Raw genomic sequence first — 13,504 nt, forward strand, 5'->3', positions numbered from 1 at the left:
AAAAAAAAAAAAAAAAAAAAAAAAAAAAGAAAATATCAAATTCTTCTGTAACATTCTGTGAGTATTAAATGAAATTAGAAAAAATAGTTTCCTAATTTATAATTTAAAGTTATCTCTGATTTTCCATCTCAGAACTATAAGTTTGAAGTACTACCACTAGCTTATCACATAAAAAATCTTTAAAAACAAAGGGAAAATGTGATTAACTAAAAGTTTTTAACGGTGAAAGTTATGCCTTTAAGAACAAAATTTTAATTCATAGATCTTATGCTTAAAAGACAGATAACTGAAGTATTGAAAGACTATGAATATGATTGAAGTTATGAATAAAACATAACTGAGTTCAGTTTTTATTGTTTCCTACTATAATCTTATCAAAATTTATTTCAATTTCAGATAAAAGTTTTAGCTGGAGATTTGAGTAATACTTAGATTCCTGAAATTAGCAGGCAGGCATAGTGGCGTGTGGTTGCAATCTGAGCATTTTACAAAGCAAGAGTACCACAAGCTGAAGCCGAGACTGGGCAAATTAGTGTCCTAGTGATACCATAAATAAAAAATAAGAAATAAAAATGGTCTGGAGATACAGCTCCATGGAAAGAGCCAAGATTCAACTCCCTAGGTTAAAAAAAAATAGCTACCATTGTTGGCCGGGCATGGTAGCTCACGCCTGTAATCCCAGCACTCAGGATGCTGAGGCAGGAGGATTTTTGTGAGTTTGAGACCAGCCTGGGCTACAAAGTGAGCTCACAGCCAGCTTGAACTGGATAGTGAGACCCTGTCTAAAAAACCCAAAGACAAAAAAAAAAAAAAAGCTACCACTGTTATCTTAGTTTTATACAGGGTGGGATGTAATAAACTTTGGAACAAATCATTAGTATTTTTGTAAAATTCAGATGGTAACACATGGACCCAATTAAGTGATGCTTTGCTATTTTCATCTGCTTCTTTTAGAAAAAATAAATGCATAGAGAGAAGTCTTGCTCAATCAACCAGGTGGACTTTTAGAAAAAAACTACTATTAAAATGTAAAGCGCTTTGTCCTGGAATACAGATGATTAATATTGTGTTATATTTTCAAGCTTCTATTTATAATACTCTTTTACAGATGGAATTTCACAGACTGAATTATCAACCAGATACCCTTTCAGAACCTGCTAGAATTGCTATAACCTATAATATTTAGTTGCATAATAACACAATAATAACAAAAATTTATCACTGAATGATCTTTTGGATAACAACAGACAATTTGTTTCTCAAATGATTTTATCATTTTTGTTGTAGAAGAAAATATTTTAAAGGGCATGTTTTCACTTAGGGAATGTTACAAGATAAACTGCTTCTGTAGCATTAGACACCAGAAACACATAAAGGATATCTTCAATAGTACATTGCGTGTAGCAGGAAAGTGAGTTAAAAAGGACACAGGTGGAGCTCATCACATACACCGAACTCACAAAATGCTTTCTCTGTTCATATCAGTTTTTCATATCTTTAGCTATAATCTTATCTATTTATTGAATTGTTTGTTGCTGAATAATATTAATGAATGTCTTTTCTAAGTAACTTGATATGGAATGAATATAAGGGGTCCAGGGTTACCAAAGTGATGGAAATTTGATTTTCTTAAAAGTTTTGATGCCTTTGAGTTGAGGTCAGCATTTATTTCTGTAGATAGGTCTGAACTCATTTTCCTAAATAGATTTCAACTTGCCTAAAAAGGCTTGTGTGAGTTTAATGTTAAGAGAGCTGTGTTTTTGTCTTCCTCCAGAGGATGAAACAGGCCTACACAGACAGAGCAATCTGATCAAAATGGTAGTGCATTGCCCCCGACTTCTTTCTCACTTTTGGAAATTAACCCTTAAACTGTTGATAGAGCTCAAGATCTTAATCATTTCTTCAGTTACTCCACTTCCTTACCTCATTAGCTTACCCTATGACTACACTATGCTCTCTATGCTTCAGTTTTTTCCTTAGCAACATTAGATGTTGCCATTTCTTCTATCAACTTTGACAAAGTTGACTTTATCACATACTATTTTTCACAATATTTTAAAATTCACTACTTTCGTTTTATAGTCAAGACTGTATTAGGCTTGCCTTCCATGATACACTGCAAAACAAATCTCCCCCAAATGGGGAGATTTACAGCAATAAGCATTTTATTTCCTCTTTGCATATCTACAGTCTGATGGATTTGGGTTGATGTGGGTTGCTTGTTTTTGATGCCAAACTGTGGATGAAGTCCAGATCTACTCCACAGAGCTCATATTCTTCTTGGGCTGGCTACCTAACTGTGTTATTTTCATGGAAATGGTAAAAGACTGCATCCCATTTTAAAAGCGCATTCAAGCCTCTCCAGCTTTGTCACCAATACCCCACTGGCCAAAACAAGTCAGTAGTCACCCATCATCAAAGGGCAGGGGAAATTTTTTTCCCAAAGGGGCAAGAGCACTGGGCAGTGAGTGAACATGTGATGAACAATAATGTAACCCATCACAGTCATTTTTTATGTTTGCACTGCATGAAGTTTGCATTTGACTGGAGGGCTAGGTGACTATGCATAAAACTTCTTTTTTTAGCCCCTTGCCCTTCCATCCACTTCCTTCCCAACATCTTTAAACCTCCTTTCCCCATTTTCACTTTTGTTACAATTATTGTTCTTGCCTCATGTTTATGAGATATAATGTTTACATTCATTGTGGGTATTCCATCCCTCTACATAGTGTATCTTAATTCTTCTTACTTCCCATTTCCCTCCCCCTCTCCACTTACCCTTGGTCTCCGGGACCCCTTCCCATTTGCAAGAGATCTGTCTATCCCCTTGTTTCCTTCTCCTCATCCTTTCCTCTGTTCTTTGTATTGTGGCTTACTCAAATGAGAGATAATATATGTTACTTAAGGATGAGTGTCAGATTTATTTCACCAAACACTGTATTTTCCAGATGCATCCATTTTCCTACAAATGTCTCACATTTATCCTTCTTTATACCCAAATATTTATTTTGCATAGATATAACATTTTCTTCATTCGTCTGCTGGTGGGTAAAAAGCCTGCTTCCAGGATTTAGTTACTATGCATTGTGCTGCTATAAACATTAGTATGTGTCTATTGCTGTAATATTATGTCTTAAACACTTTGGGGAAGATATCTAGAAGGAGAATAGTGGGATTATAGGAATTTCCAATTTTTGCTCTTTGAGAAATCTCCACACTGATATCCATAATGTTTGTACCAGTTTACATTCTCACCAGTGATGTAGGAGGGTTCCTTCTCCAATGTAGCCACATCAGCATTTGTTATTCTTTAGATTCTAGATGATTGCCATTCTTTCAGGTGTAAGATAAATATCTTAGCATTGTTTTAATTTGCATTTCTCTAATGGCAAGAGATATTGAAAATTTTTCATATGTTGGTTGACCATTAATACTTCTTCTGGAAAGTGTTTGTTCATTTCTTAATTGGGTCTTTTATTGTATTTATTTATTTATTTATTTTGTACTAGGAATCAAACTCAGGACCTTGTGCTTGCCAAGCAGGCACTGTGCTGCTGAGCTGTATCCCCAGCTCCCTGGGTCTTTTATTTTAGGGATTTTTTTCCTAAAATTTATTTACATATTCTAGATACTAGTCTTTTGTCCAAGGACTAGCTGGTGGAAATTCTCCCCTATTCTGTAGGTTGTCACTTCACTCTACTGATTGACTCCCTTACTGTGCTAAAGATTATATAATTTTATGTAATCCATTTGTTGATTATTGCTGATTGTGCTGGTGGAGTTCTGTTTAGAAAGACCTTGCCTACACCTATGACTCAAGTGTTTTACCTATTTTGTCTCCCACTAGGTTCAGTATTTCTGCTTTCATGTTTAGATCTTTGATCTATTTTGACTTCAGTTTACTACATACCGAAAGATATGGGTCCAGCTTCAATCCTCCATGGATAATGTCAGTACCATTTGCTGTATAGGCTATCTTTCCTCTACATGGGTTTTTGTCCCTTCATCAAAGATCAAATAGCTGAATGTATCTGGAGATGTTTCTGAATCCTCTGTTCTGTTCCATTGATCCACGTGTCTGTTTCTGTGCCTGTACCATGCTGTTTTTATCACTAATGCTTTGTAGTATAGCTTGAAGTTAAGTATTATGATGCCTCCTGCTTTGCTGTTCTTATCCAAGATTGCTTGTGCTGTACTGGCTCTCTTTTTGCTCCATATAAATTTTGAGATTGTTTTCTTTAGTTCTGTGAAGGGTGTCCCCGGGATTGCATTAAATCTGTAAAACAGTTTTGGGAGCTTGGACATTTTGAAAATATTGGTTCTGCCTGTCTAGGAGCAGGGGACATCTTTCCGTATTCTGATATCTCCTTCAGTCTCCTTTTGCAGAGTATCATAATTTTCATGGTAGAGGTCTTTTACTTCCTTGGTTAGGTTAATTCCTAGGTATCTAATTTTTCTTGATGCTATAGTGAATGCTATTGTTTTCATAATTTCTTTCACACTGGGTTCATTATTGGTACACAAATGCTATTGATATTTTATGAGTTGATTTTGTATTTGCTACTTAGCTGACACTGATTATTCTATATTGAGAACTGGTCAGTCTCCCAATCTTATAGAGGAGTGTACAGTGAAAGATAAAAGATAAGAGACAAAGTAATATGATATCTGGGGGTCCAGAAATAACAGCCTTCTTGTGGCTAAGACAAAGACTTCTATAAACTGGCCAGTATCTATTGGATCCTTAACAGATCAGGAGTGTGCAAGAAAATACAGGGAACAGCTGAGGCAAAAGGCCCAATAGTGAGTGATCAGACCTTCCAAGCAGTAAATCTTTGCTGATGAGAGAACTGTTTTATTTCTAAGGCTGGTAGTTGTTGCCTTGAAACTCTGAGTGAGATTTAGTGTTCTTAACTGTAGTGTTATCTTGCCTTTAGAAACATCACAGTCTGACAGGCCACTATAGGCCTCTATCATGACCATTGGCATGGACGGTTCTGTTTCTGCATGCCAGCTGCTGGTTCATCAGGCAAGTCACTTAGGCCTGGGACAGACTCATTAGTTAATGTAGAAAGCTAATTGGTAATTCTAAAACCTGCTCAGTGCCACCTCAAAGTGGTCTCCATCAATTCTATGAGGGTTTTGCTAGAATTCTTTGAGTCCTCTATGTAAAGTAGCATGTCATCTGTAAATAATGATAATCTGAGTTATTCTTTTTGTATAAGTATCCCTTTTATTTCTTTCTCTTGCCTGATTGCTCTGTGGCTAATGTTTCAAGTACCACATTGAACAGAAGTGGAAATAGTGGGCATCCTTGTCTTCTTCCTGATTTTAGAGGGAATGCTTTCAGTGTTTTCACATTGACTATGATATTGGCCATTGGTTTGCTATAAACATACTGCATCAAATTTAAGTATGCTCCTTTATACCTATTTTCTTCAAGGGCTTTATCATGAAGGGGTGTTGGATTTTGTCAAAAGCTTTTTCTGCATCTATTGATATGATCATGTGAGTTTTGCCCTTGATTCCGTTTGGGTAGTATATTATATTTATTGATTTGTACATGTTGAATCGTCCTTGCAACTCTGGGATGAAACTTGTTTAGTCAGAATGTGTGATCTTTTTGATGCTGTATTGCATTTGCTAATATATTGCTGAGGAGTTTTGCAACTATGTTCATTAAGGAGATTGACCTGTAACTTCCTTTTTTATTGGGTCTTTTGCTGGTTTGGAGATCAGGTTGCTGCTGCTTCTATGAAAGAGTTTGGAAGCATTCCATCCCTTTCAATTTTATTGAACAGTTTTAGAAGTATTGGTTATATAAGGTCCTTAGAGATTTTATAGAATTCAGCAGTAAATCCATCAGGCTTTTTTTAATCGGTAGATTTTTTTTTATTATTGTCCCAATTTAACTGCTTGTTACTGGGTTGTTCAGAAATTTTGTATCACAGCAATTTTAGAACCATTCCAAACTGTTCTGGTGTGATATTTTCTCCATACGATAAATTCAAATAATTTTCAGTAAATGCTTATTGGCAACCTGAACAACTAATTTGAAGACAACAATATGCAATATAACAACCATTGGTGAATTCCTACCATCTTGTTCAGTGAAGCTCTGTATCATTTCTAATGTTTATTATTATTATTTTTTATTCTCTTTAATGGTTTGATCAATCTTGCATTCTTACATCTGGTAATCTGAGCAACTTCAATGAAGATAACAGTATGTAATATAACAATCACTGTTAATTCCTATCATTTTGTTTTGAAACTGTGTATCATTTTTATTGTTTTTGCTTTGTTTTGTTTTTGCCTATGTTGTTATTTTTTATTATCTTTAAAATTAAATAAATAAATATTTATTTATTGGACACCAGCTATGTGCCAACAGGATAATCACTTACTTCTGGAACTCTCCCTTGGCACTTAAATTGTATTTATTAATCTTTTCCTTTCAAAGTGTATAACTGTTTTTCTTTACCTACTAGTCAAATCTCCCTGCAAGTGTTCAAACTGCCTATGTTCTTTGTATGCATGTTTGTCAGTCCCAGAGTGGAGCCGAAAGACATGCTACAGTAGGGCAAGGTCATAAACAGGGGCCACATTTTAGTCAGAACTCAGGTTGCTTGGGTCAGGTCCAAATCTCCAGCGTGTTACTAACTTGCACTGTGTGCCAATTTTCTCATCTCAAGTACAGTGGTAATCATCATTTATATAAACCTACCTTAAAATTAAGGAGATTCATATGTTAATTCATATAAATCTCTCAACATGACTTTACAGATAATTATAATGAATAAACACTAGTTCTGCTCTTGTTATAATAGTAATATGTATTTAGACATAGATGTGAGGAAGTTGCTTTGGCTTAAACTTGCAAGATTCTCTGCTCCTGAGGGACTTTATCTTTACTAGAAACTAATAGTGGATTGAGATTCAGTTCTAAGCACAGGACTTGAGTTAGATACGTGTCCCAGATAAAGGGTTAGTCACAAGCACCCTACGAGATGGGCCTTACAACTTCTGAATTGAACAGGAATCTGATCAGAACATGTAATTTCATTTTCTCATGATCAAACAACCACTTAGTGTCAGAACTGGGTTTTAAATACTAGCTCTTTATATTTCCTTTCTTACTTTCTGGGATCTCTACAATATGTACAGTAGTTTGCCAAAAAACTAAGCATAGTTTGTGTAGTTCCCAAAAAACAAAAAAAAAATCTATGCTTCTGTTTAAAGAATTCATGGAATAACCACATGGTTTGTACAATACATTTACACATTTTAGCAAGTACCATAAAATGTCATTCAATATTTTTAAATGTAATAATTTTCTCTTTAGAGAATCATTCATGTTCATTAATTGAAATGTAAATGATATAAGTAAATTATAAAGAGAAAAAATAACAGTTGCCTATAATCCTTGATGACATTTTCTTAATGTGCACATTGTAAAAGATACATACAAGGGCCTACATTTATCTGTTTGATGTATAAAATTAGAGCCATACTTATTCTTCATTGCTTGCTCTACATTCTTTGTAGCCCATGCAGTTTTGTTTCAATAAACAATTTTCAAATATGATTTAAGAGGGGCATAAAATTGCAATGTGTAATTGGGTTCTTGTTCTACAGTTGAATATTTAGGTTGAGATTTTCGTACTAAATAAAGATGCGAAGAATATCCTAGTGAATGTAACATCGGTATCTCAGATTGATTTTTAGGCTAACCTCAGAAAAATATTACTAGATGATTGCATATAAATTCTTATAAGGCATTTGGCACTTTGAAGGGAGTCTATGCAAGTTTTTTGCAATGTAGAACTTACTAGTATAAATTATCTTTTCCTGTGTGGCTTACTGCATTTGTTGACCTATTTCTATATTTAACTGACACTGATCTCAGCAATGTTTCATTCTCTCACTTTCCCATTCTTAGATTCTTATACTTTAGTCATCAAATGGCTACATATATCTTCATGAAATTGTTTTTATCTTAATTAATTTAAGTGTGAAATTGTTTCTGGAAGCTTGTCATCTTAGAGACTACTTAGCACGCTGCATATAAGTAAATGCGCTGGGCAAAGACATCTTGCTTCAGGATGATCTCGAATGGTGTTACTTTTTCCCACTGGTGTTAATTTTGAAATTAACAAAAAGAGTGAGATTAACTAGATTTTTTTCCTTTTATAGGTAGTTTACTTTTTCTGTCTGTATGTTTTTAAAATTGTTTCCCTTTATTATTGAAAAATTATCCCCATGTATTATTAATTACTGTAAAAATGACTGACTCTCTTACTCTGTCTGAAAGTTGCATCTCATCCTGTTTTTGGTTGTTGATATTCTTCCAGTTATTTTTACTTTTTCCTCAGTAGTACATAAACCCACTTAAAGCTCTCCCCAACCTCCCAAGCACACGTCAAGACTGAAGTTGTTAATGTGGGGCTTGAAGTGCACTGGGGCTCTCCCTTCTCCGCTCTGAGATCTCTTGTTCTAGTCCCTACGTGCCAGGACGCAGGTTCTTCTCTGCTTGTGGGCTTGTGCCTGAGGCTTCAGGGAGACAGGCTGCTAAAGATCCTCATATCTTGAATGTATACATTTTAGTAGCTTTTGGTTGTCTTGTGTACATGATGTTTTTCCAAAAGTAAATGCACAAACTATTTAGAAAATTAATCCAGAAAGATAAAATTAATCCAGAAATTTATATGTAAGTTTGTTTGTTTCTAGATGATCATATGGTTTTTATCCTTCATTCTTTGATTATAATGTATCACATATGCAGCACATTTGCAGTTTCATATTTTGAACAATCCCTGTATCTCTTGAGCTAAATCTCACTTGATCATAGTGAATGATCCTTTTAACGTGCTCTTGAGTTTGGTTTGTTAAAGCTTGTTAAGGATTTATATCTCTGTTTATTATGGACATGACTTGTAATTTTGTTTTCTTGTGTCTTTGTCTGGCTTGGTATTACAGTAAAGCTGGCCTCATAAAGTAAGTTTGTAAATATTCCCTCCTCTTTAATTTTTTGAGAATAGTTCAGGAAGTATTGGTCTTAGTTCTTCTATAAATGTTTTGGTAGAATGCAACAGTGAAGCCACAAGGCCCTGTGGTTTTCTCCCTTTGGAGAATTTTATTACTAAATGTAGAGTTAAGACATAGGCAATGAGACCACAGAAACTACTCGAATTCACCAGTATATATTCTCACCAGCTATTCAAAAAACTCATGTTGCTTTAGGTGTCCTTAGCCCAAAATAAAGACTAATTGGTTTCACTTCTTCATAGCTTTGATGTGTAACCTCAGATTTTTAGTCTTAAAGGTATGACCTTGGTTAACCAATGATGTTCACATAAAATTAATATTTTAGTTACATCTAATTTTAGTGTCGTTATAGATGTGCACATGTAAGTGAGCACCTTGGTGTGTGTGAGCTACTAATTTAAAACTCTAAATTTGTTACTTGTGTTTTAAAATCATAATACTGCAGATCAGTATTTTAAGCAATTTTCTGAAAATAAAAATGAGTCATTTGATTTATTCTGTTTATCATATATAAGTAACTTCTTTTAAAAAAATCAGTATTCAGAATTCTGATTTCCATGCAAGTGATTAATTTCTACATGTACCATTATACAAATGAATATCTCACACCACAAAGAATATGACTCTTCAGCAGACATTAAATATGTACTGTTTCCTATGCACTGTCCTAGGCCCTGAATGAATAATAGTAAAATAGATAAATAAAAGAATAGTCATTCTTATGCAATTTTTCTTCTGGTTTCTGAAGACAAATATAAAAGCAAAGATATATAGCAATACAGATATAGATATGTATTTTTTTAATAGTGAAAAGACTATAGAGAAAAGAATGTACATTGAGAATAGTTAATGATTTTTCAATAGGTCACTCATGTATAGCTCTATTTGTTTTCTTTAGAAGCCTCTTTGAAGATACCAAAGTATAGTACAACAACTCTTGATAATCTCCCACCTCTTTTGTCTCTAACTCACTATTATTTGTCTATTTGTTTTCCTGAGAAACTATGTTGTAGATAATAATATGTAAAACGATAACCATTGATAATTTCCTACCATTTTGTCTGTAATTTGCTAAGTCCCCCCTATTATTATGTTATCCTTCTTTTATTCTTTAAAATAAAAAAAAGAAAAGAAAAAAAAAGAATGTAGATTCTTCTCATTAGAAAAAAAACTTTTAATGTAAAAAATACAGCAGAGAAAGAGTAGAGAAATTGTGTTTAACTTTCAATCTTCTTCTCTGCCCAATTATTCCCATATAAATTCAGTGACTTGGTGTTCAGCTCTTTTATTTCATTGTAGCTATTTTATAGCTACTCTGCTTAGTATTTTCTGACAGGATTTATAGACATGTCCAATTTCTTTTGAGTATGGTAAGTTAATTGATTCAGAAGTATAAAGGGAATTTATTTAGAAGTAAAATTTATTTAGAAGTATAAAGGGAATAAAAATTGGTTAACCATATGAAAAAGTCCAAGTGGAAAACAAGGGACAGCAAAGAAGAATTTATAAGTCCTACTGCATGGCTGTCACCGGGATTGGTATAGCAAGGACATAGAGCATAAAAATACACATTCCCTTGCCTCATATTCCTGAGTTTGGTGGGGAAGTGGAGAAGCAGTAAAGCTCATAACATGATAGCATGGTAGTGCAATGTACCGCAATATCAATTTCTGGTTGCTCATTCCTGAAAAACTGAAAAGTAATTTTTCCTTCCCTACTTCAAGAATAAAACAGCGCAAGTCTTTCAGTTTGGTGAATATACACCAGCTTTTGTGAGCCAGAGCTCCAACGGGCAAGTTTAGAGATAGGTAGAAAACATCACCACCCAGGATTTTGTTGCTGTCAAAGACGAAAATGCGAGTTACTACCCACAGCACAAATTGTGCACTTAGGCCAGTGGAGCTGAAGAAATCACTCATCCGCTCATGTGAGTTTGGACAGCATTCTGGTGTCACTCTTCTTTCCATTGTCCTAAGAGAGGTAGAAAATAACAGAACAAAAATGCAAGAAATCTTTGAAGCTCTAGGCAAGAGCACATACACCACAGGCGCTTGGATCTCCCGGCCTGACTTTCACTCACCTTTACCTACCTGACCCTTATAAAGGATCATAAATATGCACTACATCTCATACATTTAATTACGGTCAGAGTGAATTCTGGAACAGGCATGTAGATTGAAAGCCCCTGAGATAACTCAGCACCTTGTCAATCATTCCTGTTAATCTTACCTGAAGACTCAGTGGGAGGCGCCTGGGGTAGGGATGCATAGCCTTTAAATTCTGAAACCCTGATTTATCTGCGCACAGCACTTTTTACTTTCCTGTCATCCCGGCACCACTTTTCTGTTTGTGCCTTATTTTTGCTGGCATGGCCTTGCCCTAAGTACAACTTCCTGTGATCATCAGTAATTATAACTGCTTCTCACTTGCCATTAGGTATGCACTTGCAATTCATTGCTGGTCATACACAAGAGCCTGGCGCTTGTGTGCACAATTCTTCGTGCAGTAGCACAAGGAGATCCTAGTATGTTCTCATGAGGCCATGCAGCATGAGAAGCCCTGACCTTGGAGTTTGTACGTGTGTAAAGAATCAGGGGCTGGGGATTTAGCTCAGCGGCAAAAGCACCTGCCTGGCAAGTGCAAGGTCGTGAGTTCGGTTCCCGGTACCGGAGAAAAAAACAAAACAAACAAAAAAAAAGAATGAAACCACTCCTCCTCCAAGCGCTCATTGGGCTTAGAATGGGCCAGTGGATATTTGGGGGACAAACATGAGTGATTCAAGTCTATGGGTATTTTTTCTCAAATTCTTGTGTGCAATTTTTTTCAGTTTGAATTCTATCAGTTCTCAGAGGTACTTACCCAAATCTGGGGTGGGAACAGTGAGATTATTCTCCTAATACTAACTAGCAATTTTTCTTACACTCAGTAAGGTAAGGCAAATTTGTGCCAGGCCACATGATCATATATGAACATATGAGGAGAATATTCAAATACTGCTCAGAGAAGGAGCTCCAAAGTCATGCTAGGAATTTAATAATCCTGAGAGAAAACTTCTATAAAGCAGAGCTTCTCAATTCTTCTGTGGCTACGCAGTAGAATTCCCTTAAGAGCTCTTACATTCTTAATAACCAGCCACATCCCAGACTAATTAAATCAGAATCTCTGGGCCTAGGACCCAAGTATCAGTAATGTTTTGTCTTAAAGCTCCCAGTCCCTGCATAGCCAAGATGAGAACCATTGATTTAGAGAAATGTATTGACCATTAGCCATGTAGCAGTTAATATTCTGGCTATGGGGCAGAAGGAAGTGGTCGATAGTGTGGACTCTCCAAGCAGATGAAACTGAAAAGGATGAGGGCTGAGATTTAGGAAGCTGTATTTAAAAAGATAATAAGTTAAATTACTGGAGTACATTGCACATGTGGGGAGAGGAGGAGGAAGTCCCGAGAGAAGCAGCCAGCCAGACCCAGTAGAATATTTGGCGAGTCCTTGTTGCCATGCTAAGAAACTTGGCTTTTATCCCTGATTGTCCGGCAAGATTGGAATCCGGTTGCTGGGGAGTTCGCACATTGGATTTGCATATGAAAAGGAGCATTTGGACTGTTGCTTGGAGAATGAACTGGAGAGGAAGGCAAACAAGACCAGTGGTGGGAAGAACAGTGCTCCAGAAAAATGATGAGGAGGCCATGCCTAGGGAAATGGACTAGAAAGTTCCAGTTGTTACATTACGGGGGTTAAATGAATAGATTTCGGAGATGTAACCATCAAGTACATCTTCCCAGCCTCCTGAGGTGTGTAATATAATTGACCGGTGGCCCTAGTTTCCTTTTCTGTAATTCCATCACTTCATTCATGACAGGGCCATGCTTCCCATTTCCTGGTCCAGGCTAACAAGCGAGTGTGAGAAGAGTGGGACACAGGACTCCTACAGCTATGCTTTGGCCTGCAACTCCCCACTGCCGTTTGAAACACTCCTGTCCTCCTATACAGTCTTCCTTCCTCCCTCACTGCCTTAGATGGAATTTTAGAGTCTCCTCTTATTTACATGTATATATCTCATCCTCCCTTCATAACGTCTGCAGCTGGGACTTTGTAGTGTTAGGTTACAAGGATGGAACTTTTATTAATGGAATTTTTGCTCTTACCAAAGGGACCCTAGGAAGATCCATTGCTCCTTTAGCAGGGTGAACAAAACAAGAAGATGGTCATCCATCCAGGATCCAAAAAGAACCAACCTGTGGTGCCTTGACATGAGATTGCCCAGCCTCTGGAACTGTGAGAAATAAATATTTGTTATACACACAGACAGCTAGACTACGTATGCAGCTACAGCAGCCCAAACAGGATACTTTCTCCTCTACATGCTATATTTGCATTGCAGCCCAAAGCTCCTAGCTATTCCTAATTCCATTCCCACCACTTTATCTTTCCTGTTTTCCCCTCAATATCCTCTTGCA

General features: G+C 36.1%; 1 long non-coding RNA gene across 2 annotated transcripts in view; it reads left to right on the forward strand.

Moving 5' to 3' along the window:
- Nucleotides 1-13,504, forward strand: part of LOC106149539 — a 54,920-nt gene that overhangs the window by 20,477 nt on the left and 20,939 nt on the right. The window contains exon 3 of one of the 2 annotated variants that reach the window (XR_001235793.1): nt 13,198-13,322. The exons of the other annotated variant lie outside the window; for it this stretch is intronic. This is a non-coding gene — a long non-coding RNA (uncharacterized LOC106149539). The remainder of the gene's footprint in view (nt 1-13,197; nt 13,323-13,504) is intronic. 2 annotated transcript variants of the gene reach the window in all.

Source organism: Chinchilla lanigera, unplaced genomic scaffold (assembly GCF_000276665.1).
Source record: "Chinchilla lanigera isolate Chin_1 unplaced genomic scaffold, ChiLan1.0 scaffold00047, whole genome shotgun sequence".
NCBI classification, from domain to species: Eukaryota; Metazoa; Chordata; class Mammalia; order Rodentia; family Chinchillidae; genus Chinchilla; species Chinchilla lanigera.